This window comes from Loxodonta africana, chromosome 1 (genome assembly GCF_030014295.1).
Source record: "Loxodonta africana isolate mLoxAfr1 chromosome 1, mLoxAfr1.hap2, whole genome shotgun sequence".
Taxonomy (NCBI): domain Eukaryota; kingdom Metazoa; phylum Chordata; class Mammalia; order Proboscidea; family Elephantidae; genus Loxodonta; species Loxodonta africana.
Window position 1 is genome coordinate 90,749,012 of NC_087342.1, and position 18,145 is coordinate 90,767,156.

Here is an 18,145-nt window from a genome sequence, read left to right on the forward strand (position 1 = left end):
ATCTGTACACTTAGATGTGTGTCTATCCTAATGGTTCCTTTACCTTTTCTGCCTAGGAGCTAAGGTGCTTGTCTTTCTCTGAACAATGTGGGATGATTTTATTTTGAAATTCAGAAAAAGGAGATCTAGGCCAAGGAAAAAGCCCAAATCACAAAAATGCATGACATGTTTGGAGAAAGGTGGGTGTTTAGGGGACGTTCAAAATCACTCCCACCCTCCAAAGCCACATCAACCAACACCAGATCTGAGCTCTTACCACATATCAGGCACTGGTCTTCCCAGTTTGTGTACTGTAACTCCAAGCATCATCATCAGGGCCCCATGGGATCGGTATAGCTTGTGAAGCACAGAAACATAGAGGAACTTACCCACAGCCACCAACCATTAATTAGGGGAACATGGAATCTGAAAGTGCATGTTCTTTATTCTAAAGCCCAAAGCAGTGGAACAGATTGTGCAAAGGTTGTTTGCACACAAATTAAGATTTAAAAAAAGTCATTTTTAACTAAAGATTTAACTGATAGTCAACATGTGCATAAAAATTATTAGGGCTAAAGTTGCCATAATGGAATTCATAATTTATATTCAAAAAATGTTTCTATGTCCTCGAAAAACAAAACAAAACAACCTACTGCCGTCGAGTCAATTCTGACTCATAGCGACCATATAGGGCAGAGTAGAACTGCTCCATAGAGTTTCCAAGGAGTGCCTGGTGGATTTGAACTGCTGACCTTTTGGTTAGCAGCCATAGCACTTAACCACTATGCCACCAGGTTTTCCTATATGCTCAAATATCAATAGGAAATTAATGAAACTCCACTAGAAAAACAAGCAAAGCATATTAACACCAAATTCACAAAATCAAGAAAGAAATATTTCCAATTAATTCTGAAAATAACCAACTTCACTAGAGTGATGGTGTATCATTTTCCAGCCCAGATACCAATATATAGATTTTTATTACATCCCTACATAAACTAGTGAAATCCCAGAAGTGATATAAATGTCACTCACCAAGGATTTAGTTATACGCCTTGGAGCATATATTTAGCCATAAAATGAAATACTATGTGATTTTAAAGAAAAGATGACATAAATCTATATGCTTGTAAGTGGCAAGCTACCCATGTGGTAGTGTTGTATAAAAAAGATGTATAATTTCTATGATACGGTTTATATGAATATATTTTAATGTAAATACCTTAAAAAGTATACAAACACTAGAAGAATAGTTACTGGCAAGTGGAGGGTTGAATTAAGTAAGAGGAAACTAAAAAAACAAAACCTGTTGCCATCCAGTCTATTCTGACTCATGGTGACCCCATGTGTTACAGAGAACAGTCTGAAAGGGTTTTCTTGGCTGTAATCTTTACAGAAGCAGCTTGCCAGGCTTTTCTTCCCTGGAGCCACCAGACACACTCTAATTTCCATTTTTATATCATGACTGAGAGTTTCTGGTGTCCACACCATACCTATTAACAGTTTCTTCCTTGTCATTCAGGGTCCCTCTGTCCAGCCATGTATGATGCATGATGCTTGCACTGAGAGAGTCACAACAATCTGGTTCCGCACATTCCCACCTGCCCTGAAGGGGAGCTGGGACACTGACACTAGAACAGCTGTGTGAATGACTGTCAGGACAGGGGCTAGGAATCAAAACCCAAACAAGCCCATGAGAGGAGGAGATTATAAAATGATGCCTTGAGTGGTGCTGGACCCTGGAAAGGCTCCACTCACAGCAAAGAGAAGAGAGAACATCTTTGCCCAGGGAAAAAGGAAGCATGCCTCTGCCCATGTCTCTAGGAGAAGAAGGTGTAGCCTGAAAATCCTGAATCTCCCTCACACTTCTCCAAAGTTACCTGAGGCCATTTGCAAAGGAGGTATGCCCTGGAAGAAAAGATTAATAAGATATTCCGGGTATGAGATACTAAAGAATGAAAACACTAACATGGCCCCAGTGTGGTCTAAGCAATAGCAGATTGACACCACCTGGGAAGACAGAACTACTATCTGACCCAGCAATCCCAATCCTGGTTACATACCCAGAAGAATGAAGGCAGTCACACAAACAGGAACCTGTACACCAATGTCCATTGCAGCACATTTCACAATTGCCAAAAAGTGGAACCAACTGAAATGTCCCTTGTGAGATGAATGGATAAACAAAATGTGGTATATACTCAGAATGGAATACTACACAGCCATAAAGAGAAATTAAGTCCTGATGCATGCCACAACATGGATGAACCTTGAAAACATCCTGCTGAGTGAAATACATCAGTCCCAAAACTAATACTGTAGAATCTCACTTAAACATGAAATAAACAATTATATAGAAACCAAAGATTACCAGTGGTTAGAAAGGATGGGAGGGAGGGGGGAAGGGGAGTTTTTGCTTAAGGGGCAGTGAGTTTATGTTAATGGTGATAAAATGATTTAGAAGAGGGTATTGCGAGAATGGTTACACAACATGAAGAATGTAATGAATGTCACTGAAGTGTATAGGTAGAAATTGTTGAGCTGGTGTAAGTTTTATATATATAATCACCACAAGAAATAATGTTTAACTGAGACATCCCCGCAAAGTAGGCAACTACTAGGGGTGGCTCAGGAGAGGTTGGATCAGTCTCTTGGGCACTAGAAATTCTCTGTCTCTAACCTCAGAGCTGCTTCAATGGTGTGTCCAGTGTATAGGAATTCCACCTGCTGCATTATGATCCTTGCATTTTTCATATGAACCAAATACTTCAATAAACAACAATGAACAAAACCACTTGGAAGCTTGTTAGAAAAACAATCTCAGGCCCTTTTCCACACCTCTGGAGTCAGGATCTGCATTTTAACAAGCTCCCAGGGGGTCACGGTGCCCATCACAGTCTGAGAAGCGCTGCCCTGAAGGCCTGGAAGCACAAATAAGCTGATTCACTCTCCCTGACTCACACCTATGGGCTCCGGGAAGTGCCTGAGACCAGTAGTTTTCACACCTTAGCATAAAGGTCACCAAAGAGCTTGTTAGAGCACAGAGTCTTGGACTCCACCTCTAGATAGTCTGGTTGGGCATGAGGCAATGCCAAAAATGTGCCTTTCTGCTAATTTCCCAGGTGCTATAATGCTGCAGGTCAGTGGGTCTCACTTGGAGGACTGCTGGCCTGAGCCAATCAAAGGAGAGGGAATGAGTAGAGGCCTGACTCCCAGAAGGATTGGAAGTGATGTCTACAGGGCACATCCATGGCTGCCCATAACAGTTGGGCAAGATGATTTGATTGATGGTGTCAATCTCCCTTGTTCTAGGACCACAGGGCTTACTTGTTGAGTCCATGCACAAAGTGGCCTTGGGGTGTCAGGGATATAGAGGTGACAACCTGAGAAGGTTTGTGTCTCACCTATTACCTTCGAATTGATATCAACCTATAGTGACCCTATAAGACAGAGTAGAACTGTCCCCATCTGGTTTCCAAGGCTGTAATCTTTCTGGAAGCCCGCTGCCACATCTTTCTGCCATGGAGCAGCTGGTGGGTTTGAACAACCAATTTTTTAGTTAACAGCCAAGCATTGAACCACTGCTCCACCAGGGCTATTTATGTGTCAAGGAACATGTACAGGTAGTCCCTGACTTATGATGGAGTTCCGTTCCTAGGACTCCATTGTAAGTCAGTTCTGACGTAAATCGAATACTTTATTTTTTAAAATAATTTTCATTATTCTTGTCTTTTATTAGTAGTATTCTTATAAATCCAATTTATTTGTTTTTTGGTGTTAGAAACATTACATATACACACATATATTTTAATATATACATCATAAAATGTTACACATGTCTATAAAAAGCAGACAGCACTGGCATACAACCCCACTTATAGGTGTTCCTGTATCATCTGTATTATCCCTGGGAATGGAGATGGCGTTTCTAGTCAGAAAATTAGTAAGAGTTTCTGTACGGTCTCTTCATACACTGTAAGTATATGTAGTGCATATTACCAAGAATAAAAAGAACAAAAAGAGAAATAAATAAAGTCGGTCATAAGCGCAGTTTGTCATAACTTGAAAACATTGAAAATTGGGGACTACCTCTATTTCAATGATAGAGACAGACAATATATAAATGTATTTATTATAATATTAACAATAACTGCCATGGAGAAAACTAGGCCAGGCTAGAAGATTGGTGGTGAAGGGGATGGCAGCAGTGATATTTCAGACAGGGTGGTTGGGGAAGGTCTTTCTGAAGATTTGACCTGTGGATAGTTGAGCAGAGGCCTACATAGCTGGGGAGGAGATAAGTGAATACCTGGGGAAGGGAGGTGTACTGGGGAGGGTCAGCAGGCACAGATTCCTTGAGACAGGACTGACCATGTCAAGAAGCCAGAGTTCATAGAGGTGAGAGATCTAGGCTTAGAGTGGTGGGTGAGGTCAGAGTAGTCACAGGGGCCACATCATGAGGGGCTTGTAGGAAATGAGGCTGTGATTTCATTGTGCCTGAGAAGGGAAGTCCCTGTGTTGTGCAATGGGTTAAGGTCCACCCAGAGGCACCTAGGAAGAAAGATATAGTGATGTACTTCCAAAAAATCAGCCATGGAGAAACCTATGGAGTACAGTTTTACTCTGACACATAAGGGGTTGCCATGAGTCAGAGTTGACTCAATGGCAACAGATTACTGGAAGAGTAAGACACGAGTGCTGTGTGAGTTTTAGTGTTGGGGATATGTTGTAATTCACTTAGAAAAAGATCATGTCTGTTGTGTGAGTCATGGACAGCAGGGCATGAGGGTTGACAGGGGGTGGAGCTGGAAGGCCCCTCCAGTGTCCTGGTGTAGAGGCCATGGTTCTAGGAGAGAAGCTGGAGTAATGTGAGTACTGAGAGGATGTAATGCTCATGTATTTTTAAGGCAGTGTTAGCAGTGATTCAGGAGCACTGGTGGTATAGTGGTTAAGCACTCAGCTACGAATGGAAAGGCCAGCAGTTGGAACCCACAAGCTGCTCTATGGAAGAAAGATGCAGCAGTCAGCTTCCATAAAGATTAGCTTTGGAAACCACATGCGACAGTTCTACTCCGTCTTACTTAAGATGGCAAAGTAATCAGATGCTTCTGGTGATCCCTCTTACAACAAAGACCCAAAAAACAAATGAAATGATTATATATATCTGAGAAGCTAGGAGCCCTGAACATCAAAGGCAACATTAGGAAATCTGTCTTAGTGGCAGGGGGAGGGAGAGGTGGCTCAGAAACAGTGAGGAATTGCCAGACCTAACACGGAGGAAACCAGTGCCACACAGGCACATTCTCCTGGAATGACTGTGGCAGGGCTGGCTGTAGCACTGGGGTGTGGTTTCCTCAGGGAGAGAGAGCAAGCCGCACAGTCTACTCACACACCCAGAACAAGTGAAGAGCAGAGCTCTTGGCAAAAGCGAAGTACTTGCATTTATTTTACCATGCCCCAGCCCCAAAGCCTGCTTCAGTGGTTGCAGATTCCCCTGCGCCAAAGAGAGGTTTTGCTGCACTTCCAGAGCCATTCTCCTGCCTTGAAAAAGGAATAAATTAACAATTGGGGGAAAAGATACTCTGCCAGCTCCACTAAGCTGGGGAGCTCAGGACAGAAGTGGCTCCTGTCCAGGCACAAATGGTTCATGGACTTTGAATACTTTTATCCCACTATGGACCTGAGTGGAGCCATTTTAGGAGATTAGGCCCTTGTTGGTAGACTGCAATGCTGTGTGTACTTGAGAACTGACTTCAACTGTTTCAGCTGTGTGGTGGAGAGGTGGGTTTTTGAAGTTTGACACTGCTTTGCATATTAAACAGGGTCCTCAGCTACTCACATCAGGGGCCTGAGGTCTGACGGCTCCACCAACGTCACCTAGGTACCCCCAACAGGGGTCCAAGAATAAATATTGCCTCCCAGTCCTTACAACCAAAACCATTTGGTGCCCATGGTCCGGCTGCAGAACCCACCCACCTGCACACTCTAGGGAATGGGAACATGCTTTCTTCACAGACACTCGTGATGGTTGTCAGCCCCCTGCTTTTTCAGAACCTGACCCCCTGAAGCAACCAGATATCTGTGCCTACACCAATCACCCTGCCTCTCTAAGAATGTAGGACAGAGTCTGTACCACACACTTGATAACCATCTACCTGGACTCCTGAGCTGAATCCATACAAGAAACATGAATGGATTCCTAAGCTCATATACCTGGTAATAGCTCTAGCCATCTGGTGACAGGACATTAGTGCTTCAAAGGCACAAATAGTCAAACTAGCTCACTCAAGCAGCCTACTTGAACATATTGAAACAGAAGAAAGCTAGAAGCTAAGATATAGTAAACAAACATAAAATGATACAATAGCTTATAGATGGCTTGGAGACAACAGTCAATATCAAATCACACAAAGAACCAGACCATGATCACTTCAACAAGCTCTCAAAACAAACAGTTAAGGAATCTTCTGGATGAAGATGTTTTCCTGGAATTACCAGATGTAATACAAAGAACTTTTCAAGACATTGGGACTGAGTTAAGGAAAACACTGAACAAGCCAATGAACACACAGATAAAGCAGTTAAGATTTTAAAAAGTTTATTTAAGAACATAAGGGAAAATCTAATAGGCTCCGAGAATCCATAGAGAGGCACCAATCAGAAATTCAGAAGATGAACAGTAAAATTACAGAATTAGACAACTCAATAGAAATTCAGAGGAGCAGAATTGAGGAACTGAAAGGTAGAGATAATGAGTATGAAGATAAAACACTTGGCACCAATATATTCAAATAAAAGTCAGATAAAAGAATTAAAAAAAAATGAAGAAAGCCTAAGAATCATGTGGTACTCTGTCAAAAGAAATAAACTGTGAGTGATTGGAGTACCAGAACAGGGAGGGATAACAGAAAATACAGAGAGAATTGTTGAAGGTTTGTTGGCAGAAAAGTTCCGTGATACCGTGAAAGATGAGACGATATCTACCCAAGATGCTCATTGAAGCCCACAAAAGGTAGATCTCAAAAGAAAGTCACCAAGACATATTATAATCAAATTTGCCAAAACAAAATGTACAGAGGGGATTTTAATAGTGGCTAGAGTGAAATGAAAAATCACCTACAAAGGAGAGTCAATAAGAATAAGTTTGGACTATTTGGCAGAAACCACCCAGGTAAGAAGGCAATGGGATAATTTATATAAAGTGTTGAAGGAAAACCATTGCCAGCCAAGAATCATATATCCAGCAAAACTGTCCCTCAAATATGAAGGCAAAATTAGGACATTTCCAGATAAACAGAAGTTTAGGGAATTTGTAAAAACCAAACCAAAACTGCAAGAAATACTAAGGGGAGTTCTCTGGTTACAATATCAATAATATCAGATATCAACTCAACCCAAGACTAGACCACAGGACAGAGCAAGCAGATATCAATCCAGATAGGGAAATCGCAAAAATAAATCAAGATAAAAAGCACTGAAAACAAGGAAACAGTGATGTCATTATGTAAAAGATGATAACATTAAGTCAATAAAAAGGGACTAAAAAATGTAGTTATAGATCTTTCATATGGAGAGGAAGTCAAGGTGATATGAAGAAATAAAAGTTAAATTTAAACATAGAAAAATAAGGGCAAATATTTAGGTAACCACAAAGGATATTCACAATCCTACACATCAAAATAAAATAAAGAAAAAACATACTCATCAAAACCAAAATCAAGAACAAAAAATAAGAAGAAAGGAGAATATACAGAGATAAACTACTCAGCACAAAAAAAAATTAAGTGGAAAAAACAATCTCAACCACCCACAAAGACATCAAAATGACAGCACTAAATGCATTAACCTATCCATAATTACGCTAAATGTAAATGGATTAATGCACCAATAAACAGACAGAGAATGGCAAGGTGGTTAAAACAAACACAATCTGCATATATGCTGCCTACAAGAGACACACCTAAGACTTAAAGACACAAACAAAAACTCAAAGGATGAAAAAAAAAATATATGTCAAGCAAACAATAATAAAAAAAAAGTAGAAGTGGTAACATTAATTCCCGACAATACAGACTTTTAAGTTAAATCCACCACAAAGGATAAGGAAGCACACTACATAATGATTAAAGGGACAATATAGCAGGAGGATATAACCATATTAAATACTTACGCACCCAATGGCAGGGCTTCAAGATACATAAAACAAACTCCAACAGCATTGAACAGTGACATGGACAGCTCCATGATAACAATAGGAGACTTCAACATACCATTTCCAGTGAAAGGCAGAACATCCAGAAAGAAGCTCAATAACGACACAGAAGATCTAAATGCCACAATCATCCAAATTGCCCTGGTAGACATATAGAGAACACCCCACAAAACAGCAGCCAAGTGTACTTTCTTTTCCAAAGCACATGGAACATTCTCTAGAACAGGCCACATATTAGGTGATAAAGCAAGACTTTTCAGAATCCAAAACATTGAAATATTACAAAGCATCTTCTCTGACCACAAAAAAAAAAAAACCAAACCCAGTGCCATCAAGTCGATTCTGACTCATAGCGACCCTATAAGACAGAGTAGAACTGCCCGATAGGGTTTCCAAGGAGCGCCTGGCAGATTCAGACTGCTGAGCTCCTGGTTTGCAGCCCTAACACTTAACCATTATGCCATCAGGGTTTCCTCTCTGACCATAAGGACATAAAAGTAGAATCAATAACAGGAAAAGCAGGGAAAAGAAATCAAACACTTGGTAACTGAACAACACCCTGCTCAAAAAAAAAACAACTGGGTTATAGAAAATGCTAAGGATGGAATAAAGAAATTCCTAGAATCCAATGAGAATGAAAACAGTTTCTATCAGAACATTTGGGACATAGCTAAAGCAGTGCTAAGAGGTCAATTAATAGCAATAATGCACATGTACACAAGAAGAAAGGTACAAAATCAAAGAATTATCCCTACAACTTGAACAAATAGAAGAAGAACAACAAAAGAAACTCATAGGCACCAGAAGAAAGCAAATAATAAAAATTAGAGCAGAATTAAATGAAAGAGAACAGAAAAACAATTGAAGGAGTTAACAAGACCAAAGGCTGGTTCTTTAAAAAAATCAACAAAATTGATAAACCATTGGCTAAACCAACAAAACAGAAACAGCAGAGGAAGCAAATAACCCAAATAAGAAATGAGAGGGGTGATATTATAACAGACCCAACTGAAAATTAAAAGAATTATATCAAACTACTATGAAAAATTGTACACTAACAAATTTGAAAACCTAGAAGAAATGGATGAATTTCTAGAAACACACTTACTTGTTAAACTAACACGAACAGAGGTAGAACAACTAAATAAATCCATAAAGAAAGAAGAGATTGAAAAGGTAATTTAAAAACTCCCAACAACAGCAACAAAAAAAGCCCTGGCCCAGACAGATTCACAGAAGAGTTCTACCAAAATCTCAGAGAAAAGTTAACATCAGTACTACTAAAGGTATTTCAGAGCATAGAAAAGGATGGAATATTCCCAGACTCATTCTATGAAGCCGGCATATCCCTGATACCAAAACCAGGTAAAGACACCACACAAAAAAAGAAAATTATACACCTATATCCCTCGTGAATTCAGATGCAAAAAACCTCAACAAAATTCTAGCCAACAGAATTCCACAATATATCAAAAAAATAATTCACCATGACCACATCAGATTCATATCAGATGTGCAGGGATGGTTCAACATCAGAAAAACGATCAATGTAATCCATCATGTAAATAACACAAAAGACAAGAACCACATGATCTTATTAACTGTTGCAGAAAAGGCATCTGACAAAGTCCAACACTAATTCATGATAAAAACTTTCAGCAAATTAGGAATAGGAGGGAAATTCCTCAGCAAAATAAAGGGCATTTATACAAAGTCAACAGACAACATCATCCTAAATGGAGAGAGTCTGAAAGCATTCCCCTTGAGAATAGGGACCAGACAAGGATGCCCTTTATCACCACTCATATTCAACATTGTGTTGGAGGTCCTACAAGAGCAATTAGGCTTGTTAAAGAAATAGAGGGCATCCAGACTGGCAAGGAAGAAGTAAAAGTATCTCTATTTGCAGATGACATGATCTCATACACAGAAAATCCTAAAGAATCCTCAAGAAAACTAATGAAACTAATAAAAGAGTTCAGCAGAGGATCACGATACAAGATAAATATACAAAAATCAGAGGAATTCCTCTACACCAACAAAGAGATCATTGAAGAGGAAATCACCAAATCAATACCATTTACAGTAGCCCCAAGAAGATAAAATACTTAGGAATAAATCTTACCTGAGATATAAAAGACCTATACAAAGAAAACTACAAGACACTACTGCAAGAAACCAAAAGAGACCTACATAAGTGGAAAAACATTCCTTGCTCATGGATAGGAAGACTCAATATTGTAAAAATGTCTATACTACCAAAAGTGATCTATAGATACAATGCAATTCCAATCCAAATTCCAACAACATTTTTTAATGAGATGAAGGAACTAATCACCAACTTCATATGGAAGGGAAAGAGGTTCCACATATATAAAGCATAACTGAAAAAGAAGAACAAAGTGGGAGGCCCCAGACTACCTGATTTGAGAACCTATTTATACAACCACAGTAGTCAAAACAGCCTGGTACTGGTACCAAAACAGACACGTAGACCAATGAAATAGAATTGAGAACCCAGACATAAATTCAACCACATATGAGCAGCTGATATATGACAAAGCCCCAAGGTCAGTTCAATTGGGTAAAGAAAGTCTTTTTAACAAATGGTGCTCGCCTAACTGGATGTCCATCTGCAAAAAAATGAAACAAGACCCATACCTCACACCATGCACGAAAACAAGCTCAAAATGGATCAAAGACCTAAATATAAAATCTAAAAAGATAAAGATCATGGAAGAAAAAATAGGGGCAACATTAGGAGCCCTAATACATAGCATAAACAGTATACAAAACATTATAAACAATGCAGAAACACCAGAAGAGAAACTAGAACTAGAGGTACCATACGATCCAGCAATCCCGCTCCTTGGAATACATCCTACAGAAATAAGCGTTTACACAAAAAGATATAAAATAGAAAATGATACTGGTGAGGAGTGAGCTTCTTGGCTCAAGTAGATACATGAGGTTTTGTGGGCAGCTTCTGGCAGGAGGGGAGATGAGAAGGCGGAGAGGGACAGAAGCTGGCTAAATGGACACAGGGAATACAGGGTGGAGAGAAGGAGTGTGCTGTCTCATTAGGGGGAGAGCAACTAGGAGTACATAGCAAGGTGTATATAAATTTTTGTATGAGAGACTGACTTGATTTGTAAACTTTCACTTAAAGCACAGTAAAAAAAAATTATTTTTAAAGGATTTGAAATTGGATGGCAGCCAGTTTTTTTTTCTTCTTTTTTAAAGCAGTAATTCAATGGAGAACCACACATTTATTTATTTACCTTAAGTCACTGTTGTTTGGAGGTGACTTATTATACCAGTCCATTATAATAAATATAGAAGAATTATTTAAAAATCAACACCAAGGAAAATAGAAAATTTAAATATTAACACTAGGGTAAAACCAGAACCCTACTGGACAAGTTGGAATATCTGAAACATTTACTATAAATAATATTTACCTAGCTTTTCAGATGTTCAGTCCTTCAAGGGAGCTCAGTCCCTGCAGAGCAGAAAAGAGCTGGGCAGCCCTGGAGCCCAGCCATGCCACCCTGGGTTATACAAGCAGGGGCGCTGGCTGGTTTTGGGTTTCTTTCTGGACCCAGCTGGGGTGACTAAACTCAGTGCAGAGCCTGGCATCCCACTCCCCTATGCTCATGAGTCAGGGGTCAGATGGTGAGAGTGGAAGGAGAAAAAGAAGTTTATGGGACAGAGTGGAGGGGGCTGGAGGCAGGCAGGGAGAGGGCTTCTTACTGCGGTGGAGCTTGGAGTTTGGTGGGAGAGGGGAAGCCTGGCCAGATTGTGTCCCTGAGCCCAGAATCCGAGCCTTCAGAGAAAGGGAGATTTGGCTCCATCTCTCGTTGCAATCATATCTAAATTCTTTCGGACAAACGCAGCTCATTATTATTATTATTGTTAAAGTATTGAAAGTGTGCGGAGGAGTGAGCTGCTTGAGAGTTTGCTGCAGCCCCAGTGCCTAGGAAATCCCTGAGAAGGGCAGAGGTGCTGTGGTGGGGGGAAGGGGCGGGCAGGGGCAGAGGGGTGCATTTGCCCTGGGGGCGCAGATCTGAGGGGGTGCCAGATGAGACTGTGGAGCAAATCACCACTTGGTGGTGGGAGGAATCACACCCCCCTGCCCTTTTGGAAAGGCCTACAGAGAATTGCATCCCTTCCTCCCACTGCCCCTGTCCCCTGCACCCCCTGGTCAACCAATCACCCTCTCCTCCACCCTTCTGGAAGACAAGGTGGGCAGGGGCTGGGAGCGGTTGCTCTTTGGAGCTGGTTATGCTCCACAGGACTCTGGGGAAGGGTAGTCATCATGGAGGACAGGGCTCAGGACTAGCTGTTAGAGGTGCTGGGTACCACCTCCCTCTCTGCCCCTCACTATCCTGTGTCCTCTGGCAATCCAAACAGTCTCTGGGATAATGAGTTTTTCTTATCTGTAAAATGGGGATAGACAGGACCCTCTATCCCTATTGTCCAGCAAGTGATAGGCCTAGGTCCAAACCAAGGGATTGTGATTCAGAAGATTTTGGCTGTAGCCTTTGCTTAAGGGTATGAAAAGCCCCCAGATGGTTCTAATAAACAACCACCATTGAGGACCACTGGGTAGACGTTCCAAACACCAGGAGATGTGTATGGGGATAAGGCAGAGCTTTCAGTAGAAAAAAAAAAAGGAAGGCAGCCTTAAAAAAAAAAAAAAGAAGTCAGCCTTAGGATGACTTATTGTCTTAGGCTGGGTAATGTAGAGAAGTAAAGTGTATAAATGTACTTATATAAAAAAAAAATATAGAGAGATTTATATCAAGGAAATGGCTCACATGGTTGTAGAGGCTGAAATGTCCCATGTCTGGGGGTCAAAATAGAGGATTCTCCTGAGTTGTGTAGCCACAGGGGTGAGGAACCCAAGATGGGCATGTCAGAGAGCAGGACTCTTGCTGACAGGCTGCAAAAATCAATGAATCTCAATATCGGCAGGCAAGACTGCAGGTAAGCCTCTAGCTCAAGTCCTAAGAACCTGAGGTTAGATGAACAGGAGCCAGCTGCGGGATCCAGCAGAAGCAAAAAGCCCCCAAGCCTTGCCAGAATGTCTGCTTATATTCAATTCAGGCCACACACCCAAGGAAACTCCCTGTCAACTGATTGGCTACTTACAGCAGATGCTATCATGGGGGTGATCACATATCAAATCTCAACAGGAAAGTGATCACAACATTGTATGACTGCCAAAACACTGAGAATCACGGCTTAGCCAAGTTTACGCACAATCTTAACCATCACGCGTATTAAGATATAATTGACAAATGATAAAATTTATCTTTTATAAAATCACACTTTACACTGTACAATTCAATGCTTTTTTAGTATATTCGTAGGGCCTGCACCCATCAACACTCTCTAATCAGGACAATCTTTGAGGATACGGGGAGGTCTGATGATGGGTCAGAAGGCAGAGGTGAGGATATTCCACAAGTGGAAGACTGCTTGAGCAGTGGTATCCTGGTGGGTCAGGGTGAAATTGAGAGAGTCAATTTTGACAGCAGTCTAGGAGAAATGAGGAGTGATGCCAGAGGACAAGTTGGTGCTTCCCAAGGTGGAGCAGAAGCTTATAGGTTAAATTTAGCAGATGGGGAGCTATAGATGGCTTTCGGAGATTAAATTTACCAGATGGGGAGCTGTAGATGGCTTTTGGGCGTTGAGGTTTCACTGGGTACAGGCATGGTGTTTAGGAGCCTGTGCAGTATTCTAGGCTGAAGCGAGATGAAAGCCTGTCCTATAATGGGGGCAGTGGGATTGGAAACATAGTGGAGGAGCTGCATTTGAGCATATGGGAGGCAGGAGAGAAGGGGTTTCAGAAGGGACCAAGGATGGTGATCCTGCTGAGAGCAATAGGGGAGGGAGAGGCTGGCATGGAAGGGAGGCAGAGTTTCTCTGTAGGCTTGTTGGGTTTGAGGGCAGTGGTCCCTGGAGACGCAGATGTCCTGAAGGCAGACTGGAAACAGAGCCTGCAGAGAGGTTGGTGTTGGAGTGGACCATGAGGAGTTGCCTCACTGGGCTTGTGATCGCCATGGGCTGCATAGCAAGGTGGCCCTGTTCCAGCGCAGACACTTCTAGGATGTGGCCTGAAGCAAGGCATCCTGGCTGGACCTGGGAGTCATTGGGAGAAGAAGAAGCGGATTATGATGACTGAAATGTCTAAGGGAGTTTAGGGTGTTACTGAGTCAACTGTGGAAGGTGCTTCTGTAGGCAGAGGTGGCTGAAATCTGAAAATAGGGGTCAGGGGTGACGTGGCCAGTCAGGCTGTGCATGGCGGAGGTTGGATGTGTCGGGAGAATGACTGTGCAGTGGTCTCTGTTGAAGTTTGTTCTCGATAGGAGAGCAAACATCAGGCATCCAGGTGGGGTGGCCAGGTAAAAAGAGCTTGGGGAGACCAGTGCTGCTCTGTAGGCGGGGAGTTGCCTTTTCCAGGAAGTCAGGGACTGATAACCTAATAAGCAAGGTAAGCACATGCTTGGGGTATCAACAAAATAGGGGCACCAGTTGTCCAAAGCAAAGACCCACAGATGCCAGGCAGACAAGACACAAGGAAAAGTGAGTGCCACGGTGGTACTGGCACGGCACTAAATGAAATTGATAGCAGCTCCAGTGGGTGAGAATGGGCAGACCTAAAAAGAAATTCACACAGGGTCTTGAGGGTTCCCACATGCAAAGTTGTTTAAGCTACGAGGTCCCTACCACTTCACCACCTTTGTTGACATCTGTCTCCTACAGTCCCCTCCCGTGTAATTGAAACTCCTTATCTCATTGGGTCTTTTAGGAGTATACTCTTTCTTTCTAATAGACAAGAGGTGATGGTGGGCTGTCTAGTCTAACTCTTGCTACATTTACCCAATATGTAGGTGGATCCAAATGAGTGGTTACTGGGCTGGGCAGATTATATTAATAGCCAGGTCTCTGATTTATTTTGAGGGAATGGTCTTGTATGTCCAAGTCAGCTAATCCAGTAACTCCAGCCAGCAGGGCCAGCAATGCTCTGTGACATGATCTAAACACCAGGGTATGCTCTTGCTCCTGTCCTGGTAAACAACCAAGAGGAGCTCCAGTCAATTTTTCATTGTGGGAGATAATAGAATTTTACACTGATTGTTGAAACAACCAAGTCCACTGAGTCATTTCTTCTTGAGGAATATTGTTTTGGAGAAAATGTGGTATACAGTAAAAATCTTTTAGTCTCTCACATCCACTAAAAATGTTATAATCCAGTTCATTTCATTCCACTAAAATGGCATATGCCACTCTTGTGTTTAATTGTTAATATCATAAAAATATATATATATATATATGTATATATCATATATCATAGTCACGTTAAAAAACTACATCACAGGTAGTAAACAGAGAAGGAGGGACCACTAATTTTCAGTGTTTAGGGCCCTCACATGCTTTAATCCCGCCCTGGGGGAGAGTGGCATGAACTAAATATGCTTCTGGGATCTGAGTCAGAGCAGGCAGCTTCTCAGCTCTGTCTGTGCACCCTTTGGCTGAGCGCCCCGGTGGGAAAAACCCCAGCATTCTTTTCTCAGGGACTCTGTCACCTGCTGGTTTCCTAGTTTTGAGCCTCCCCTTGGTGACTGGCTCGCCAAAACAACTTTCCTTTGGGATTAGGTAAGTGCAGCCCTGGCCACCCCTTTCCAGAGAACTTTTCTGTACTTTATTCACCAGGCGGCGGGGACCTTCACTGGCCACTTTTACTGGCGGGCTGCAGGTGCAAGGAGCTCGGCTTCTGCTCTGGCCCCTGGAGGCCTTGATGGTGATGTCCGTGGCCCGCGTCCTGCCTGTCCTTTTCGGGGTTGCCCTTCTCATGCCCCTGGGCACTGCCACTGGTGAGTGGGACTCGTTGTGATCTCGGGTCAAACTTCGGGAGAGTATATCATTGGGCGTTACCGGGGTGTTACTCCGGCCCCAGCGGGTCTCTTGAGGGGTGACTGTGGGCGTGACGAGGCTGCAAGGCGCCCGTTGTCACAGCGCACTCGGCTTTTCCAAATCTTTTCTGTGCTCTTCTGGGTCTCGCATCCAGTGCCCTTCGCTCCCTCACCCCCTCACGGCTTTTCTGAGTCCTGGCTGCACCTGCTAACCCTGCAGGATCTGCCTGCCTTCTTGTCTGTCAGCTGGCTTTTCAGACAGCCCAGTCATCTGAGGCTCCTGGGGATTCAGCCACCTCTTGGGTTGCTCCTTAGACTGACAGGCAAGACCCTTGGCTGTGTCAGGCTCAGGAGACCACTTTCCACCCTGTGTGAGGAGGCACTCTCAGGCCCCAGGGACACCCTGCACCTACCACCACCACCACCATGCCCCCTCCCCTTTTTGCTGCCTGGATGAGTAAGCAGCTTAGCTCCCTGCCCACTTCTCTCCTCTGGGAACAAGAAGGATCCCAGGGCAACTTCACTGATGGGTGTCTCAGTACCTGGAGGGAGCAGGGGAGGCTTCTTTCCAACAACCAGGAGCCTATATGGGGACCCCAGGCCAGAACCACCCTCCCTCCTGCTGTGTGGAAAGCCTGTCACACTGAGGGAGGTTAGAATCTGAAGGCTTCAGGGGTCAGGGGATTCTTTTAGAGACTTCTCTGCTCTGGACTCTCACCTCTTCCCTGGCCTCCTGTTCCTGGGGGTCCTCTCCCCTCTTGATTCTCCCCTACCACCCTAAGATCAGCTCTGATTTTCTCATATGCTGGTGTCTCCAACCAGCATTTCTCCTCACCTCTGTCCCCAGTTCTTGTAGCCCCCTGCCCTCCCCTGTCCTTGTTGTCTCCGCCTTTCTTCAGTTCTCTTATCTATTTGTAGTTTGTCCTCACTCTCACCTCCTCCCCCTCCTACACAGGCCCTTCCCCTCTTTTGGGCCATTTCCTACAAGACCATCTAAGTTCCCTTTGGTTTTTCACCCTTTTTTATTTGAAAACTTGTTTGTGTTTTGGTGAAACTTTAAACAGTACATTTGTTTCGCATTCAGCAATTTATACACAAATTGTTCTGTGACATTATTGCTATGCTCAGAGTTTGTCAGCACTCTCCCCATTTCCACCCTGCCTTCCCCGCCTCTTTCCATGCCTCTCCTTGCCTTCTCATCTTTGCTTTTTTGCAAACGTTACCTGTTTGGTCTCTTATAGTTGATTGTTCTAAGGAGCACATCCTCACTGGTGTTATTGTTTATTTTATAGGCCAATCTATTATTTGGCTAAAAGGGGACCTCCAGGAGTGGCTTCAGTTCCAGGGTGAAAGGATATCTTAGGGCGGTAGTCTAAGGGGTTCCTCTAGCCTCATCAGTCCAGTAAGTCTAGTTAGTCTTTTTTTTGAATTTGAGCTTTGTTCAACATTTTTCTTCCAGTCTAACTGGGACCTTCTGTTGTGTCCCTGGTCAGAGTGTCATTAGTGGTAGCCGGGCACTATCTAGTTCTTCTGGTCTCAGGCTAGAGGAAGCTGTGGTTTGTGTGTGCCATTAGGTCTGTGGACTGATTGTTTCCTTGAGTCTTTGGTTTCCTTTGCTCGCCTTTGCTCCTGAGGAGAAGAAACCAATAGTAATATCTTAGATGGCTGCTGGCAAGCTTTGAAGACCCCAGATGCTACTCACCAAACTAGGTTATAGAACATTATCTTTATGGACATGGTTATGCCAATTGACCTAGATGTCCCCTGAGACTACGGTCCTTAGCCTTCAAGCCCAGCAACTCAGTGCCAGGATTTCCGTTAAGTGTGCTCTAGCATACGTATGAATATATATGGAGCACATACAAATATGTACATACGAATAGCCACAACGACACCTATATATGTACAAGCATGTACCCCCATATGCCCTCCCACACTTATATAGCATTTATGTCTACTTTTTTTTATGTACCCACTTACAAACTTTTGATTGCTATTCCTATTGTTGCAGAATTATACATATTATAGCATT